The sequence below is a fragment of the Mauremys reevesii genome, linkage group 1 (assembly GCF_016161935.1).
Source record: "Mauremys reevesii isolate NIE-2019 linkage group 1, ASM1616193v1, whole genome shotgun sequence".
NCBI lineage: Eukaryota > Metazoa > Chordata > Testudines > Geoemydidae > Mauremys > Mauremys reevesii.
Window position 1 is genome coordinate 97,391,353 of NC_052623.1, and position 19,585 is coordinate 97,410,937.

Genomic DNA, 19,585 nt, shown 5'->3' on the forward strand with positions numbered 1-19,585 from the left:
TTTAATTCACCTTGTTCACAGAGCCTTAGAACTACTTGTATCCTCAAAAGCAGTGTTTAAGGATTTGTATACACTGGCAAGTTTTCTCGCCAAAAACTGGCTTTTGGCAAAAAAAAAAAAAAAACAGCAATAGCATACACACTGCAAGGTCACTTTAAAAAAAAAAAAAAAGCCTAGATTTGGTGACAAACTTCCACCCTGCGAGAGACTTTTCTTTTCCTCTCCCCTTTTTGTTGACAACCAGCCAGTGTAGACACCACAGGTTTTTTTTATTTTATTGGCCTCCAGAAAGTATCACACAATTCCCATGCTGCCGCTCTGGTCAGTGGTTTGAACTCCGCTGTCCTGCAGCCAACCCACCCCTCCCCCTTGCAAGCCCTGGGAATTTTAAATCTCATTTCTTGTTTGCTGGCTTCCCAGAGGAGCTTCCCAGGTAAGCATGGCTGGCTATTGCACCAAACACGCTCCCACTTGGACCACTGCTGAGTTGTTGGATCTCATCAGTATGTGGGGAGAAAAATCTGTTCAGCTGCAGCTGCGAGTGTACAGGCAAATTTCTTGAGGCTTGTGTGGAAAAGGGCTATGATCGGGACACACAGCAGTGCAGAGGAAAAATAAAGGAGCTGAGACAGGTGTACCGTAAGGCATGGGAGGTGAACCATCACTCTGGTGGTCCACCTAAGACCTGCCATTTCTACCTCGGCACAGAAAAGAAGACATGTTCCACAAGGTTATACAGCGTGATGTGAGACAGACCAGGGAACTGAAAGAGTGCTGGGAAGCCGAAGGCAGGACAGAAAAGAATGCTGCTCTTGCTAGGCAAGCAACAGAGTGGATGATAAAAGTTATGGAGGATTAGACAGAGATGCTCAAGTCTCTGATACAGCTGTAGACTGAGCAGATCTGATTTTGAGCATCACTGCAGCAGATGCACAATTCTTTGACAACCCTACCCCCCTCTATGCCCACACATTCCTTTTCACTTCACAGCACTCCTGAGTTTCCCTATCACTCCACCCCCTCACAGCTTGCACAATGATAGCTGGAGCTACACACAGTTGTGAGGTTTTACCCTTTTTAATAATAAATAAGGGCTAAAGTATTTAATGGTATAGGGGTTTTATTGTGTGTTCTACAAAAGCATCTAGCACTCTTTTCACTCTTGGGAACAGGCTTCTACAGCATTGTGTTGCACGGATCTTGGGCCCCAAAATTGTACATGGATGCAACAGGGAAGCTACTCCTAAAGCAGATGTGTTACTGCCCTTCATTGTCAAAGTGGTTTCTCAAAGCCTCTCTGATGTTAATAGCAGCCCTCTGGGCTCCTCTGACAGCCCTAGCATCTGGCTGTTCAAACTGTGGAGCCAAGCGCTCTGCCTCAGTGCTCCAGATCTGAGCAAACATTTCACCCTTAGATTCACACAGATTATGCAAAGTGCAGCACACGGCTATGACCACGGGAATAGTATCCTCTGTAAGGTCTAGCCTGCCATTTAAACACCTCCAGCGAGCTTTCAAACTGCCAAAGGCCCATTCGACTACCATGCGGCACCTGCTCAGCCTGTTAAAATGCTCCTTGCTGCTGTCCAGGTGCCCTGTGTAAGGTTTCATGAGCCAGGGCTGTAAAGGGTAAGCCGGGTCTCCCAGGATTGCTCTGGGCATTTCAACATCCCCCACTGTGAACTTGTGACCTGGAAAGAAAGTCCTCACCTGCAGCTTTCTGTACAGGCCTCTGTTCCTGAAGATGTGTGCATCATGCACCTTTCCAGATCAGCCTGCACTGATGTCCATGAAACACCCCTGGTGATCCACAAGTGCTTGCAACACCACAGAGAAGTATCCCTTCCTATTGATGTATTCAGAGGCAAGGTGGTCTGGCGCTAAAATTGGAATGTGTGTGCTATCAGTCACCCCACCACAGTTAGGGAAACCCATCTCTGTAAAGCCATCCACTATTTCATACAGCCCCAACAGTGGACTTTCCTATTCCAAATTGATTTTCAAGTGACCGGTAGCAGTCTGAATTCACCAGCTTCCACATAGTGATTGCGACATGATTCTCTACCGGAAGGGCAGCTCTCAATCTGGTGTCCTTGTGCTGCAGGTCGGGGGCCAGCACAGCACATAGCTCCATGAAGGTTGCTTTACGCATCCTAAAGTTCTGTACCCACTAGTCGTCATCCCACACCTGCATGACAATGCGATCCCACCAGTCAGTGCTTGTTTCCCTAGCCCAAAAGCAACAGTCTACCGTAAGCAGCTGCTCTGTGAATGCACAAAGCACTGATAAGTTGCTGCCGTTCATATCTCACTCGGATCCCTGCGATATTACCAATTTTTTGGGGCTACTTATTCCTTCAGTGATTTTTTTTTTGCTAAAACTTCAGACTTTCTTAGGGTCCAATAAATGGAATTCTAAGCAGTAGAGTGAGATAAAGTGTTGCATTCTGTCTTCTGTTTTGCATCACTGACTTTTGGTGTCCACTATACGTATTTGAACCTCTCATACTTTGCTGTGATAGGACAAATTTGTAAATCCATCACAGAAACACTTGTTATACTCCCTGCCCACTTGGCTTGCACACTGGATAGTGTTTTATGTAAACTGCTGCTATCTTGACAGCCATCTGCAAGAGCTAGATACTACAATGGTAGGCACTTTACACATGCAGATGGATTAGAAAGATAAACATAGCTATTTAAGTGCAGGTCAAAGTCCCTTGTGAGCTAAACATGCTGTCATGGTTCTGTGGTGGTAGACATAATAGAGCTATCTTGTGGACAATCTTCCATCGTCTGTGCAGATGTTTTTGAAACCTGAGGTATCCCTCCAAAAAGACATTTCACTCTGTTCACTGCTGCTTTTACCTGCTTATTCTCATTATGTTGCTGCTCACCACTGGCATATCTAAAAATGGCTTGTGGACCAAGTCCATCTTTCATGTGCCCAGTAACTTTTAGCCAGCCTTCACAGTGCACAAAGATCCTTATTTTCCCTAGGCAAGAAAACACTAGTATTTAAAGTCCTGGATCAAGAAATTGACAGGACTTACTGATCTTCTCTCACATTAATTTGTTGATTATTTTGAAGTATCTCCTGTATGTCAGTATTACCTGCCTACTTTTACTAATGGATCCTGGAGAAATTATTTCCCTCAAGCAATATCATTTAGCTGCTAACAGCACTATCAATATTCATCCGCTTCTTGGCATCTCTATAAAGCCATAGCATGGCACACAGAATCTCTATCAGGGTCACTGCTGCTGCTTGTTGCCCGTCAAGTGTGAAAGGAGATTCGGTCTGAATCATAATCAGCTTCTTTGCTACTTGTGACCCTTTTTGCTTCCTATTGCAACATCATCCTACCCCCTTCCTTTCAGAAAATAAGGTGTTTGGCAAGATGTGGAACAGGGCATGACTGCACGGTGAGTTTCTCCTACACAGCTGCTGTAGAGATAAGAAATAAGCATTATGGGCTTCCTCCTGACTGCTACGTCTAATGGACACTTTTTTCCAGGTCAGCATAGTCTTCCATTAAGTTAGCACCCATGGACCCAGTGACTATATCAATCAGCACCAAAAGGAGTTGTCCCCCAGAAAAATCCTCCTTTCCAGTTTCTGGAAGATCAGCACCTGTCTTCATGTAGACAGACAGACTGTGTTCCCTTGCCCTTCGTTCTTGATTTCCTGCTTACATTTGGATAATTAGTCAGTTTTCTATGGCGTAAGAAGAACTGTCATCTTGAAATGGGCCAAAAATAAGCTGCATACTGCATACTACAGCTGCTTCCTTCATCTATTCTCACCTTTACTGGTACCTCCTTTTGTTTTGTTTTTTTTTCAATGTTTTTTTCTCCAGACAAAAACTACTTGTACCACTGCTATGTGTGAAATAGAAAAGGGGTGGAGGGGGGGAACACATTTTGGTCTTTCTCAGGGTGCTGTGTTCCATTTATAAAACTATAAATGCGAAGCTTAATTATAATGTCAAAGAGATGGAAATGAATTCATTTCCCCAGCTATATGCAGAAGTTAGGAAGGATTTAATAAGGCACTCAGAGGCCTAAATTTAGGTATGTAGGCCTCAAACTGACTGAAATTCAATCTGTTCTTTGGCTGTATAGTCAAGAGGGGATTAAATAATTCTAGTGCCCCAAATTTATATGATTAGTCACAATTCGATGAAATAACTAATATTAATGACACAAGAGCAACAGACTCTCAGGAGCAGTTTCCTTAAGACAAGGTTCTGTATAGTGTGACATATTAGACTTAAATTATGCAGTAAGTCCTCAACTTCATGCAGTGTAGCTGAACAGAATTGTGAGGCAAAGAGCTGGGCTCCAATTCACGAGTGGGACTTTGGTCCAGCAGTGTTCAGGAACTCCACGTGGTACCTGCCACCTCTTCTGAGCCTTTAGAATGCCATGGCCTCTTTTGCTACTGGTTGTCCCTGCTCCCTCTCTAATCCCTGCTGGATGTATAGTCTCCCATTCTGTATGATGGTGGCATTTTAGGAGTTGCTTCTTGCTGCCCCCTCCTCCAGCCTGGAGGGGGAAAGCTTAGCCTCCCACCACCACCATCTGAGAGGGCTCATGATTATTATTTGTCTACTGCTGCCTTCCTCATACTGCCTCCCATTCTGCCTTTTTATGGGAACAGAGCAGTAGCAGGCACAAGAAATCCACTGAACTCCCCCCTCATGGAGAAACCACTGAACAAAATACCTAGTGGAAGGAAGAAAGGAATAGAAAGGGTAAGAAGATACAATTGTTGGTGCCATTTTTAATTAAAATATCTGGGAGGAAATGCAGATTTTTCTGACAGAGCTGATCCTTCTGTTTTCTGAGGTAATGAGAGAGATGCCTAGGGAGTTCCACTACTTCACAAAAGGAGACAAAGCCAGAAATTGACAGGCCTTTTCCTATACAAACCTTCCCAAACACAATCACCCCTTCTCCTGTCATGTCCTAAGACTGACTGACAGCCGCCAGCTAAACACCCAGCAACTACTACCCACACTCACCTACTGCTTTACTGATCCTAGCAGCTTGGTGTCTTGCTGCTTGAGCAATAGTTCCTGTGCCTCTGGCTCTGCTCAGCCTCTGAGTTCTGCTTCCTTCTTCTGATGTGCTAGTGTGGGAGCTCATTCCTCACGTACATGGTGTGTAGCAAAAATCCAGAAGAGGAAAGGAGAAGAAAGCTGCAATACCCCTTGATGTCTGAGAGAATGCAGTGAGGGTCTTGAAGGCAGCAATAGTAATTCTGAGTTGATGCCTGATACCTTCAGAGCCTCACCTATTGAGTGACTTATCCTAGGGGTGTCATGTGCAACCACACAGTTTACCGAGCCACTGGAATATGTCTTACTGTCTTGGTAACTACACTCTTTAAAAAAAAAAAATGAAGTCAAAATAGCTTCAGATTTTCCTGGGCACAGGAAATATACTCCGCCAATATAAGAACTAGAACCAATAACATATGCAGGACTATAAACCACATGTGTTCAAAATCACGAGATTGGTGTAAAAATCATGAGACTTTAAAAAAAGATATTTTTATTTGCCTTCTGGATTCAGAGTCCTTTAACATGCACTGACCTTATGTTTATAAGGTTTTATTAAGTAGGAGGGCCAGAAAAGAACTTTGAATTAATGTCTCAGTATTCATTCTAATCTGTTTATTCAGGCAGATGGAGCTTTAACACAAACATCAAATATTGTGGGACTCACGGTAAAATTGTGAGAGTTGCCAACACTATGTCTTCAATTGTGTGGCATCTCCATCTAACTCTTGTGGTGGCATTTTTATTAAGGCACAGGGAGTTCGCATTTAGTATTGAGACTACATAGACACCAGACCCTGCTGTGGACTGCTCCCTGCAGCCCAAGAACCCTGCCAAAAATGTTTTGAGATTTTTTTATCTCAGCAGACACAACCCTATTCTCACATACTATCAGCAACTGCTCCACTCAATCCTGTTCAAAACTGAAATTCTATGTTCACTTTCCACAACATTTAAAAAGAACAGGAGTACTTGTGGCACCTTAGAGACTAACATTTATTTGAGCATAAGCTTTCGTTGGCTGAAACCCACTTCATCAGATGCATGCAGTGGAAAATACAGTAGGAACAAACACACACACACACACACACACACACACACACACACACACACACACACCATGAAGCAATAGATGTTACCATACACACTATAATGACTGATCAGTTAAGGTGAGCTATTACCAGCAGGAGAGGAAAAAAAACTTTTTGTAGTGGTAATCAAAATGTCCCATTTCCAGCAGTTGACAAGAAGGTGTGAGGAACCATGGGGGGAGGGAGGGAATAAACACTGGGAAATAGTTTTACTTTGTGTAATGACCCATCCATTCCTCATACCTTCTTGTCTGTCTAGTGCGCGTGCTCTCTATCTCTCTTCCTTCCTACTGTATTTTCCACTGCATGCATCTGATGAAGTGGGTTTCAGCCCAGGAAAACTTGTGCTCAAATAAATTTGTTAGTTTCTAAGATGCCACAAGTACTCCTGTTCTTTTTGTGGATACAGACTAACACGGCGGCTACTCTGAAACAACATTTAAAGTCACCTAGAGAATGTACTGCATGGCAATTTGTGGAAGCACTATGAATTCAGTATAGAATATGCATGTTGTTAGGATTTGTCTGCACAGTAAGTTGCTGCATGCAAGTCACTCTCTGGGACTTTTACTGAATTGTAGCAGTGTCCACACAGCAAGTTAATGCATGGCAAACTTGTGTAGATTCAAACCTCTGCTTGCTTTCAGGAACTTGTCATTCGGACAAGCTTTTAGTTTTGTGGTGGTTTCACAGAACTCTAGTCTCAATCACATACTACCGACCATGGACTGATAATCTAGAAATGAAACCAAGAATTGGTTCTTTGGCCTTGTTTCCCATTTTCATTACAAGCTATGGTCATGAGAATGGATCTTATTTTGTGTAATATGTGATTTTAATGTATTCTCTGTCATGAGAATTATATGCAAGTAGGGTGACCAGATGTCCCAATTTTATAGAAAGAGTCCCAATTTTGGGGTCTTTTTCTTATATAGGCTCTTACCCTGTCCCCAGGGCTGCCCAGAGGGGGGGGGCAAGAGGGGCAATTTGCCCCAGGCCCCGGGTCCCGCCAGGGCCCCCACAGGAGTTTTTTGGGGCCCCTGGAGCGGGGTCCTTCACTCGCTCTGGGGGGCCCGGAAAACTCTTGTGGGGCCTGGGCCCCCGGAGCTTCTTCTGCTCCCGGTCTTTGCCGGCGGGGGGTCCTTCCGCTCTGGGGCGGAAGGACCCCCCGCCGGCGAATTACCGCCGAAGTGGGACCCGCCGCCGAAATGCAGCCGGGTCTTTGGCGGTAATTCGGCGGTGGGGGGGGCCTTCCGTTCTGGGACCCGCCGCCGAAGTGCCCCGAAGATCTGTGGCGGGGGCCCCCCGCCGCTGAATTACCGCCAAAGACCCGGCTGCACTTTGGCGGCGGGTCCCCTTTGGCGGCAGGGGGCCCTCGCTGCGGGTCTTCGGGGCACTTCGGCGGCGGGTCCCAGAACAGAAGGGCCCCCCCCCACCGAATTACCGCCAAAGCGGGGGCCCCCCCGCCGCCGAAGACCCCAGGCCCCCGGAATCCTCTGGGCGGCCCTGCCTGTCCCAGTTGTTCACATTTGCTGTCTGGTCACCCTCTAATAGAATATGTAATGTACTCCCTTGTATAAAGGGAGAAGTAAACTGTAAAGTGCTGAAGTCCTCCTTTTGATTGGCATAATATGTCCCTTCACCAGCAGATCAGTGAAGTAATAAACAAGCAAAGACACCAAAACAATAATCAATAAAAATGTACAGAATAAAAATGTACTGAATATCAAAAAGGTCAAAGCAGTTTAGCCATAACTAGATTATGTGAATAATCACTTTAACTGAAAACAAACAAAATAAACGAAGTTAATCTCTTGTCATGATTATTTAAAAGAAATATCCAAATTGAGGTTCATATTGATCTCTTCTGCATATACTCTTCTGCAAGTTTGCTGCCTATCTTCTTATCAGCCTGAGGTATGCTTATTTTTGGATTATGCTTTTAGTTGATACATTTTGCTGTATAATCTTATTTGCAAAATTAATTCAAATTGATTTAGAATTAAACACTGTGACATGGACTGAAAAGTGTCCAAAGGTCCGTAAAGGAGAAATCATTTGTCAAACTGGAGGGAGGTGGCTACTGGAATATCAGTTAGGTGAAATGTTAATGAAATCTGCTTTTAAATTAGGAACTGCTGCAAAGATCAATGATGGCAAAGGAATAATACAAAGGAACTACAGAAGCAGATAAGGTGCTAATGCCTGAAGTTCTTATTCAGGCAAAACTTCTCATGGATTTCGCCTAGAATTCAGAGCTAAATTTGCATAAATATTTCTCATTTACTAGGTTTTTTCATTGGTTTGTTAATCAGTTTTCTATAAGGGTACTATTTAGAAATGTTTTGTCCAAAACTTTTTATAGATATCTAGGTATTTTAATTTTCAAGTTTTGTTCATCATTGCTGTGCTCACTTTTACTTAGTGTAGTGTCATTTTGCGAACTGTTAGCTGGATAAATTCTTAGCAGGATGTATGCACAGTGTATATTGTCATCCAGCAAATGTTTGAAAGAACACTATGAAGATCTTCAAACATTTGTGACTTAGCTACAGGCCACTGTAAAATAAAACAGTTAAGATCCCACTGTCCTAGATGCTATACAAACCTGTAACAAGACAGTCCCTTGTCTAAAAAGCTAATATGAAAAGTACACCCTGCTGAAAAGTGTGCAGTGTAGATGTAGCCATATTCAATCTAGTTCTTCCTTTTCTCTTCTCCCCAATTAAATCTTGTAACTGGATATGCAGTTTTTATCTCACTTGCACCAAGTATCATACCACACATGTATCAATTTGGATTTGCCTTATCAAAACATATTTCCCATAGAGTAGAAGTGCTGCTAGGTGGAAATTAGGGAAAATATCACTTCTGTATTTTTATTAAGCTGGGAAACTGGTTCTTGAAGCTTTCACTTTCAGTAAAGTCAACTATCTTGCCAAAGCATGGCTATTAAAGCTATATAGAGAGGTAGTCTTGGAAGGGGAACTGCTTATTGAAAGTGATAAGATATGAAAGTGGTTTGGGCCAACAGGAACTGATATTATTTAGCCAAATATCTCTAAGAGATCAAAAGGTATATTAAGACTGAAAAGAGGATGCTGGCTGTTGTACAGAGGACAGAGCCTTTTGTATCCTACTCCCCCTTCAATAGTACCTCTGATGGAAATATTACATTGGTGACATGCAGCTGTAACTTCACCTTGGTATAATAATGAGCTCCGTAACACCTAGGAGATATAAAGGATTCCAGTCTACAACTGAGGGGATACTTGAAATCTGAGGGGTTTGGCATTGAGCAGACACATGATTGTCAGAAGCTGCACAACTCTGCATGTGCAGAATTACTGTCCCCCATTGATTTATTTGCTTCCCCACAGAAAAATGACTTTCTGATGGGGAAGAAAAGGGATGCCACAAAAGTGGTCATACAACCCTCCACAGCAGCATGTTTTGGGTGCTCCAGGCAGCTGGCAGAGAGGTAAATCTCACTGTGGGGCAGGAGGCAGGACTGGGCAAGACAGGGCTGGTTCCTCCTATCTGCATCAGGCTCAGCTGCTAGTCCTGGCTGGGCTAAGGAGGACAAGACTTCCTCTTCCCTTGCCTGACATCCAGGGTTGGGTCAGACCCAACCCAGTTTCTCCCCTGCCTGTAGGAAGCTCTGCAAACTGCCTCTCTCTGCTCTTCTTGCACCCATCATTCCTCAGCTTCAGGGGGAGATCATTGTAGGGGGAGCTGCTCTCCCATCTGCCCAGCCCATGTGCATCCAGACCCCATCATATCCAGACCCTCCCACTGAGCATCCCCCCCCCAAACACATGCACCCAGAACCCGACAAACCCCATCGCCCTGCACCTGGACCACTCCAACAAGCCACCCGGACCCCCCCACACACACACCAAGCCCCAACCAGCTGCACCTAGATCCCCCTCTCACTTCCCCACACCCAGACCCCTCATTGAGACCCAACTACTTTCACCTGGACCCTCTGCATTACCGTTGCACTCAGAACCCCCCAACAAGCCCCTGTTTATCCAGATCCCCCACTCAGCCACCCACACCCAGATTGCCCCACACAGAACCCTCTCAACCCACACTTGGGTCCCCCACATTAAGCCCTTTCACCCTTGGATCCTGCCTTGCTGAGCCTGCCTGCCCGCACCTGGCATAGAGGGTCAGGGCCCTGGGGTGTTTCTGGGGCAGGCCCCATCCTTGTGCTGTCAGGGTTGGGTATAGCCTCACTGCTGAATCCATGTCCTGGGTAAGGAAGCTTCACCATGATCTCCCACCTCTGTGTAGCCAGTGGCCTGTGCTACCCAGGCTGGAGTCTCTGCATTTATTTGACAAATAAAATTTGCAGAACAAAGTTGCCTAAAACCTGACGTTGCTGAGCTGCTCCGCACCTAATGTTAATTGCATAATTCAGGGAACTCTGCCTATGCCCTACCAAGTGCTTAGGTGTGACCCTGTCAATTTAGGCACCCTCACTATTTTTTCCCCTGAGGGCTTTGGGAGTAAGGCACCTACATTTACCCAGAGGGCTCAGGAAGAAACCTCGTTAATTTAGGTACCTGCCCTTTCCCTCAGGGCTCTATGAGTCTGTGGGACCTTTTTCCAGTGAAAGAGCCTTACACAGCTGTGCTTTAAACTCCATTTATTAGCACACACAATACATATGCCAAGTAAATCTGTTCTTTATTAGCAACAGGACATTCTTTTTTTCAATTTTAGTGGTGAACTCCCCGAGTTTCACCCACGGCTGGTCAAGGCTAATTTAATATGGGAGTGAGTAATGTCCCAGGCCTACACTAAGCCCTGGCAGGATTCTCAAAAAGGCATTCTTCTGCCAGTCTTGCCTACAGGGCCTGATCTGATAGACATTAACAGTGCCCACCTAAGCCACAGAAGATAATGAGAGTAGAACACTCACCTGGGATGTGGGAGCCCCAGTTTCAAATCCTCACTCTGCCTGATTTGGAGAAGGGACTAGCACTCACGTTTCCTCCAGTGCAGTGCAGTGTCCTAACCCTTGGGTTATAATGTATTCTGGGATGATTCTCTCTTCAGCTGAAGCTGTTCCATATTTGTTGGAGTTGCAATTTGAAAGTGGGTCTCCCAGGTGACTCTCTAACCCAGTAGCTAGTACATTCTTACTCCTTCTGGCTCTTAGATTGTGATGTCACCCCCTAGCCTTCTTTTTGTTAAGCTAAATAGATTGAGGTCCTTGAGTTTGTCACTATAAAGCATGTTTTCTAATCCTTCTTGTGGCTTTTCTCTGAACCATCTCCATCTCCAATTTATCAACCAGTGGCACTGGTGATTACACCAATGCCAAATACAGAGTTTATATTACCTCGCTATTCATACTTGAGATTCCCAAGGCTATCTATCCAAGGATTGCATTAGCCCTCTCACTGGCAGATCATGTTCAGATGATTATTCGCCGTGACCCTAAGTCTTTTTCAAAGTCACTGCATCCTGGCATAGTCTCCCATTCCTAGTTGTATGACCTTATAACCATAGTGAAATTCATATTTTTTGCTTATGTCCAATTTACTAAATGATCTAGATCTCACTCTGTAGCAGTGGTCTGCCTGCTTCATCATTTACCACTCCTTCAATCTTTGTGTCCTGTGCAAATTTGATCAGAAATTGTTTTCTTCCAGGACACTGATTAAAAAAATTAAATAGAACGGGAACAAAAACCAGTCCCTGTGGGACCTCCTTAGAAACATATCCGTTTGATGATTCCCCATTTATAATTACAGTTTCAGACCCACTGGATATTTTTTAATCTACTTCAGTGTGCCACATTGAGGATGTATCAGTCTAGTTTCTTAATCAAAATGCTGTGTGGTACCAAGTCAAATGCCTTTCATAAATCTGAATGTATTACAATTTATTTGTATTACATTATCAACCAAATTTGTAATCACAATAAAAAAGGTGTCGTTGGTTTGACAAGTTAGTTATTGATATTCATTATATTACCCTCTATTAATTCTTTATTAATCGAGCGCTATATCAGCTGCTCCATTATTCTGCCTGTCATTGATGTCAATGACAGGCCTAGAAATTCCCCTTTTCCCTTTTTAAATATTGGCACAACATTAGTTTCTTCCAGTCCTCTGATATTTCCCCAGTGTTCCAAGACTTATTAAAAATCAACATTAATGGTCTAGAGACCTTCACTGCCAGCTCTTTTTAAATGTTTGGATAAAAATTATCTGGGTACATTACTTACCAAAAGGATACACCAAAGAGGATAAGACACAATGTTCTGTTGCTTGTTTTGCAAATTAAATCAAGATCCTTTATGACTTTCACATAGTGGCAAGGTATTGTCATTACTGTCCAATTGTGGTATTCGTTAAGTGTATATAATCATAAAATCTCCAATAATTAACTGCATTTCCTTTCCCCTTTAAATTACAGCTTTATATAAAATATGCAACAGAACAAAATAAACATAAAATGTCCCTAAAATTGTTTACTTATAATCTCATTAGTGAAATAAGGCTAGCTTTTTAGAAGTACAAAGATCTTAACACTGAATAAAGAACTTTTTTTTATTAGGACTGAGCCATACTTTGTAGAGAACAACCAATGAGAGAGAGATGTGAATTTACCGGTACATCTTTTGGGCACCTCTGCATTTGCTTATGGTGGTATTAGAAATGCAGGCCCCAAATAACCTGAAGTAGGCTGGCTGGAATCCAGAAATGTTCAGTAAATATAACAAGATTACCTGACCTTGTCAGTCCAGTAACCTGATTTCCAGACCGGAGGTTTGGATATTAGAGAAGCATGTGAACTTTTGGGTGCTCATCCAAACTAAATTTCTTAACCTTTTGAATCTATCTCATCTCTGTTGATAATTGGTGTATTTTATTTTGTGCTTGCAGCGATTGCAGGGCAAATCCTTTCCTAAACATGAGAAGTGGGGTCTACTACAAACGGGCAGTGGTGGAAGTATGGATGAACAAGTCAGTGGAGACTGTGATGATGAGGATGGTTGTGGAGGATCAGGAAGTGGGGAAGTGAAGAGAATCCTGCAATTTATTGACTGTAAGTCCCATGATTCTACTGCCACTTATTTAAGTTCTTTAAGAGTGAATTAGTGTATTAGTCTCAAAGGAATACTATTGGTCTACTTTGGAGATGATTGTGGTAAACTTATCTCAGCAAAGTAGTTGAGCATCATGAATTAGAACATGTACAAAATAAGACTGAAAATCTAAAGATAGGAATTATATCTACATGTTACAGGTATTGCAATGAACTTTATTGTAATCTGCATCATCTTAATGCGACTGGTGTCTGTTGGCACACATCTGGTGTTCTGCAAATCATGATACCTGTCCAATGATGTTTTAATCCAACTAAATAGTGGTAGAATGTCTCGCCATAATGAATTACTGGTTTAACATAATAAATATTTTCAGCTGAACAGATAAATCTTTCAGATCTTCCCTGGAAACATGGGAGAAAACAATGTACAAACACATTGTGGTAAGTGGATTTGGCCATTGGTCCATTACTATTATATTTAATTGACTATAGCCAGTGGCTACTCATAAATAATGGGATAAGGTAATGACATGCTACTATTGAACCATAGGTATGTGGTAGTTTTGTGATCATGCTAAATCTTTCAAAACATTCAATACTAGTGGAAAAGAAAATTGTAAAGTGGTTACTGTAAAACCCCAAGGTGGTGTTGGCCACCTGATGTTATAATTTGTCTGTATTTTAAATCTTCTAATAGACTTTTGAAATATAATTTTTCTAAGTATTTTTAAGGAAGCTAGGTACCCAACGCCCATTGAATTTCAATGGGATTTGGTCACCTAACTCCACTGGGCACCTTTTAACATCCCAGCCTCTAAAAATTAGTTGGAAATCAAATATTTAGAAGATAAATACTATTTTAATGTATTTTATATGCTACTTACTCTGAAAAGATACTTCATGACATCAGTTGAGTCATTCAAAGATGACACTCTCATTCAAAGTATTACATTGTGGAGGGACAACTGCAAGAACAATACACTTTTAATTTCCTCTACTATATTTGATGTATTTTTCTTCTTTTTGATGTAGTAGGGATGTTTAAAGTATTACATTGTGGAGGGACAACTGCATACTATATTTGATGTATTTTTCTTCTTTTTGATGTAGTAGGGATGTTTCTTAGACAGCCTGTTACTCATCCATCTTCACAGTACTGTATCCTGATCTAATAAGCTGCTATTCTAACATTCTAGATTTGTTAGAGGAGAAGATCTTTATGCTCCAGTTGAGGAAAACATCATTTTTGGGAAAGCACTTAAACATGTGCTTCAGTCACACTGAACTGCAAGCATGCACAGTAAGATTTGAGCATGGTCTTAACCAGGGTTTCTCACACAGAGGTCGCCGCTTGTGCAGGGAAAGCCCCAGGCGGGCTGGGCCGGTGTGTTTACCTGCCCCATCTGCAGGTCCAGCCGATCTTGGCTCCCACTGGCTGCGGATCACTGCTCCAGGCCAAATGGAGCCACTGGAAGTGGAGGCCAGTAAGTCCCTTGGCCCGCACCGCTTCCAGCAGCTCCCTTTGGCCAGAGCAGCCAAAACAAGCAATATTGTGTAAGCTGCTGACAAACACATAGTAAGAAACAGTCCCTTCCCTGAAAAGCTTACAATCTAAATAGACAAGGCAAACAAAATATGAGAATAGAAGAAGGAATATCCTCATTTCACAGACTACTGGGGTGGGGGAGCGAGGGAGTAAGCATTTTTCTCCTGATGGTTCCTTTCTAAGGGTCAGTCAATGCCTTCTGTATATGACTACATGTGTGTCTTTGTGTGTGTATTTCTTCCAAGATAAAACTAACTCCTTGTTAACTCATATCCCCAGAAATTGAAGGTGACTTTATTTTCCACTTGATGTTAGATGCAAAAAAACTTCATTAAATGTCAGAGACTGACAAGTGAATGATGGACTTTAGAGTGCCCATGAAGAGATGAAAGGCAAAAAAATATACTCAATTCAGAAATGAAAACATCTATCTTCATATCAGTGCTCATGGTGTATACACAATACTGTATGTAATGTTTTTTTGACAAACCCTTGCCTGCTTTTCCAAAGATTAAATAATTAATCCATGAATCAAACGCCATATGTTTAGGCCCTACAATTGTTCTAACTTCTTTGCTATCTCATACAAATCTTAAGAATAGTAGGTTGGTGTGTTTATTTCAAGGATACTACACTTTTTTAAAATTAATAAAATTAAACAGTGGCATAAAGCCTTGACACTTCATTTGCTTGTTCTATTCTGCAGTAACCCTAGAGTTCCCACAGGACTGTTTCAAGCCTCACAGTGAATTTCCTCCTCAACTGGAGACTTGAACAGATAACAATAAACAATAATACTTATCACCAATATATTTATTTCAATCTACTTTGCACAGCAATTTGAAACATGAACTAATCTTTATATCACCCCTGTAAAGTAGACAATAGCATCTGTTAAAACTCTCATAAGTTTCTCAGTGGAATCACTAATTTTCTGAAGTACCAGAGGGGTAGTAGCCATGTTAGTCTGGATCTGTAAAAAGTGATAGTCCTGTGGCACCTTGTAGACTAGGGGTATGTCTACACTACCAGAGTAGTTCGATTCTACTTAAATCGAATTTGTGGAACCGATATTACAAAGTCGAACGTGTGTATCCACACTAAGGACAGTAATTGGACTTTGTGAGTCCACGCTAACGGAGCAAGCGTCGACATTGGAAGCGGTGCACTGTGGGCAGCTATCCCACAGTTCCCGCAGTCCCCGCTGCCCATTGGAATTCTGGTTCGAGTCCCCAAGGCCTGCTGGGGGAAAAAATTGTGTCAAGGGTGGTTTTGGGTAACTGTCGTCATTCAACCGTCACTCCTGCCCTCCCTCCCTGAAAGCGCCGGCGGGCAATCAGTTCGCGCACTTTTCTGGTGAGTGACAGCGTGGACGCCACAGCACTGCGAGCATAGAGCCCGCTGCGATCATCGCTGCAGTTATGGCCGTTGTCAACTCCTCGCACCTTATCGTCCACCTTTTTCACAGTCAGATGCTGAGAAATCAGGCGAGGAGGCTACGGCAGCACGGTGAGGACATGAAGTCACAGAGTGGCACAGACCTCTCACAAAGCACGGGACCCCACGCCGTGGACACCATGGTGGCAATGGGTCATGTTCATGCTGTGGAACAGCGATTCTGGGCCCGGGAAACAAGCATGGACTGGTGGGACCGCATAGTGCTGCAGGTCTGGGATGAATCACAGTGGCTGCGAAACTTTAGGATGCGTAAGGGAACTTTCCTTGAACTGTGTGAGTTGCTGTCCCCTGCCCTGAAGCGCAAGGACACCCGGATGCGAGCAGCCCTGAGTGTGCAGAAGCGAGTGGCCATAGCTGTCTGGAAACTTGCAACGCCAGACAGCTACCGGTCAGTAGTGAACCACTTTGGCATGGGCAAATCTACCGTGGGGGTTGCTCTGATGCAAGTAGCCAACGCAATCGTCGAGCTACTGCTCTCAAAGGTAGTGACCCTGGGAAACGTTCAGGTTGTCATAGATGGCTTCGCCGCGATGGGATTCCCAAACTGCAGTAGGGCTATAAATGGAACTCACATCCCTATCCTGGGACCGGACCACCAGGCCAGCCAGTATATTAACCGAAAGGGCTACTTTTCAATGGTGCTGCAAGCACTGGTGGACCATAGGGGACGTTTTACCAACATCAACGTCGGATGGCCGGGCAAGGTTCATGACACGCGTGTTTTCAGGAACTCTGGTCTGTTTAGACGCCTGCAGGAAGGTATTTTCTTCCCGGACCACAAAATAACTGTTGGGGATGTGGAGATGCCTATAGTGATCCTCGGGGACCCAGCCTACCCGCTAATGCCCTGGCTCATGAAGCCCTATACAGGCGCCATGGACAGTGACAAAGAACTCTTCAACTACCGGCTGAGCAAGTGCAGAATGGTGGTGGAGTGTGCTTTTGGACGTCTCAAGGGGAGATGGAGAAGCTTACTGACTCGCTCAGATCTCAGCGAAACCAATATCCCCATTGTTATTGCAGCTTGCTGTGTGCTCCACAATCTCTGTGAGAGCAAGGGGGAGACCTTTATGGCGGGATGGGAGGTTGAGGCAAATAGCCTGGCTGCTGATTACGCCCAGCCAGACAGCCGTGCGATTAGAAGAGCCCAGCGGGAAGCGCTGTGCATCCAGGAGGCTTTGAAAGCTAGGTTCCTCAGTGAGCAGGGTAACCTGTGACTATTAAGTTTGTTTACAGAGAAGCTGAACCTGCCCCCGTTTCTTTACCCAGCTAATGTTGACTATCCTCTGCAGTTACATACCCCATTTTCCCCCCTTCCAACGCACGCTTAAATATAAAATACATGGAACTTTGTTAATTAACACCCTTTTCTTTATTACTGATTTCGCGGTAAAGGTTGAAACTGGGATGCAGACTGTGGTGGGTAGGGTGTGTAGTGATGTAAAGACCGTTTCTAAACTTGAGGAATGACAGGCTCCCGCTCCTAGAGCGGTCCACAGTGGTGGACTGGTTGTTTCCATGGAGCCTGCCACCCCTCCTTTTTGGGACTCTGTGTGTGGTGGCTATGTGACTTTGCGGCGGGGGAGGACGGTTACAGATCCCCTGCTGCGTGGCTCTGTGATCCAGGATAAGGACCGCTGCATAAGATCTCTAACCGCCCTCCCCCGCCTCAAAGTCACATAGCCTCCCCCACCCCCACAGAACATGAAAACCACCTCCCAGACTGGCCAGGGTGCCTAGTGACTGCACTGTGTGTGTGACCTGCTGTTGAACCTGCCCCCGTGTCTGTACCCTGGTAAAGGTGACTGTCCTGTCCAATTACCAACCCTCTTCCCCCCCAACTTCAAACAGTCTCCTCTAAAAGAACATGACAGAAACAGTAATTAACAGAAAAGTATTTTTTATTATCAACTAGACAGTTAGGGGATGAAACTGGGACGGGGGCTTGGGTGAGGCGGGAAGGAAAGGACTTCTCAAAATTTTGAGAATGAGAGCCTTCTTGTACTTGAGCACTCTGCAGGGGTGGAGTGACAGTTTTCACGGCCCCTGCCGCCCCTCCTTCTTGGTACTTTGGGTGAGGAGGGTATGGGACTTTGTGGCGGGGGAGGGCGGTTAGAGAGAGACTGCAGTGGGGCTCTGTCCTCCTGCCTCCGGTCCTGCAGAACATCCACAAGGTGCCGGAGCGTGTCCGTTTGCTCCTTCATTAGTCCAAGCAGCGTTTGAGTCACCTGCTGGTCTTCCTGCTGCCACCTGTCCTCCCGTTCGCTGTGTGAGCGCTGGTACTGCAACATGTTCTCCCTCCACTGGGTCTGCTGGGCCTCCTCGGCTCGGGAGCAGCCCATAAGTTCTGAGAACATCTCATCCTGTGTCCTTTTCTTTCACCGCCTAATCTGCGCCAGCCTCTGTGAGGGGGATGCCGGGGTAGGGCGGGAGACAGTCGCAGCTGTGTGATGGGAAAATTGGAGTGAATTCCTTACAAAGATACAATTTTGCGAACAATGAACATAGTCTAGTCTGTCTCTGCGAACAAGACCATGCACAGCACCTATCTCATCCGCACTCAGGACAAGGTCGACTTTTCGGCCTTTGCATTCAGTGCCTGGGGTCTTGCAATGGAGATCAGACAAGCGGGATAGGACAGCAGAATTTGTGTAGCAGGCAGACATGGTAAGCCGTAGACTTTTGGCTGCTTAAAACTTAATTTATAGCAGTGCCCTACTTTCACGGTCAAAGCAATGCTCCTAGCATTGGCCAGTTCCTGCTGCCGGCAATCCGGAAAGCATGAACTCTGCCCCTGTGCCACCCCCTCGTGGCTGTCCCTGGGAAAGATCCCTGTATGCTGCCCCTGTCCCGCCTCCACTGCGTGGCTGTAAACCGCCGGTTACAGTTATGTAAAGGAACAGGCAAGCAGTCCCAATACTAACATTCCCCTAATTCAAAGCAGGTCACCATGAGCGAGATCACCCTGATGAGGATCAGTGACACAGATAAAGACCGCATGCTGTGTGAAAGCCAGCAAAAACTAGGGCCCTATGCCGCCATGCTCGTTGAGGCAATGATACCTGAGTACCTGATAGCCTGGCACGGAAAAGTGTGCTACCACAGAGGACGCAATAAAGCCGCTTTCCCCAGGAACCTCATGCAGAGGCTTTTCAATTACCTCCAGGAGAGCTTCGTGGAGATCTCCCATGAGGATTTCTGTTCTATCCCCGTACATATTGACCTTCTTTTCACATAGTTAATATTCCTGTTCTGTTAAAAATAAATGTTTACATGTTTAAAGCACTTACCGACTGATCCTTCCCTTGATTCAGGGTCTGGGTTAACGGCTGGGGAGGGTTGGTAGGGGATCT

General features: G+C 44.5%; 1 long non-coding RNA gene across 10 annotated transcripts in view; it reads left to right on the top strand.

Moving 5' to 3' along the window:
• Positions 1–19,585, top strand: part of LOC120395764 — a 169,498-nt gene that overhangs the window by 23,277 nt on the left and 126,636 nt on the right. For 5 of the 10 annotated variants that reach the window (XR_005592771.1, XR_005592773.1, XR_005592774.1 and 2 more), the window contains exon 2: positions 13,063–13,225. This is a non-coding gene — a long non-coding RNA (uncharacterized LOC120395764). Of the gene's footprint in view, positions 1–13,062; positions 13,226–13,623; positions 13,670–14,424; positions 14,514–15,053; positions 15,269–19,176; positions 19,231–19,585 lie in introns of those variants that run through there. The other 5 variants (XR_005592777.1, XR_005592772.1, XR_005592779.1 and 2 more) reach the window with 5 other exon arrangements.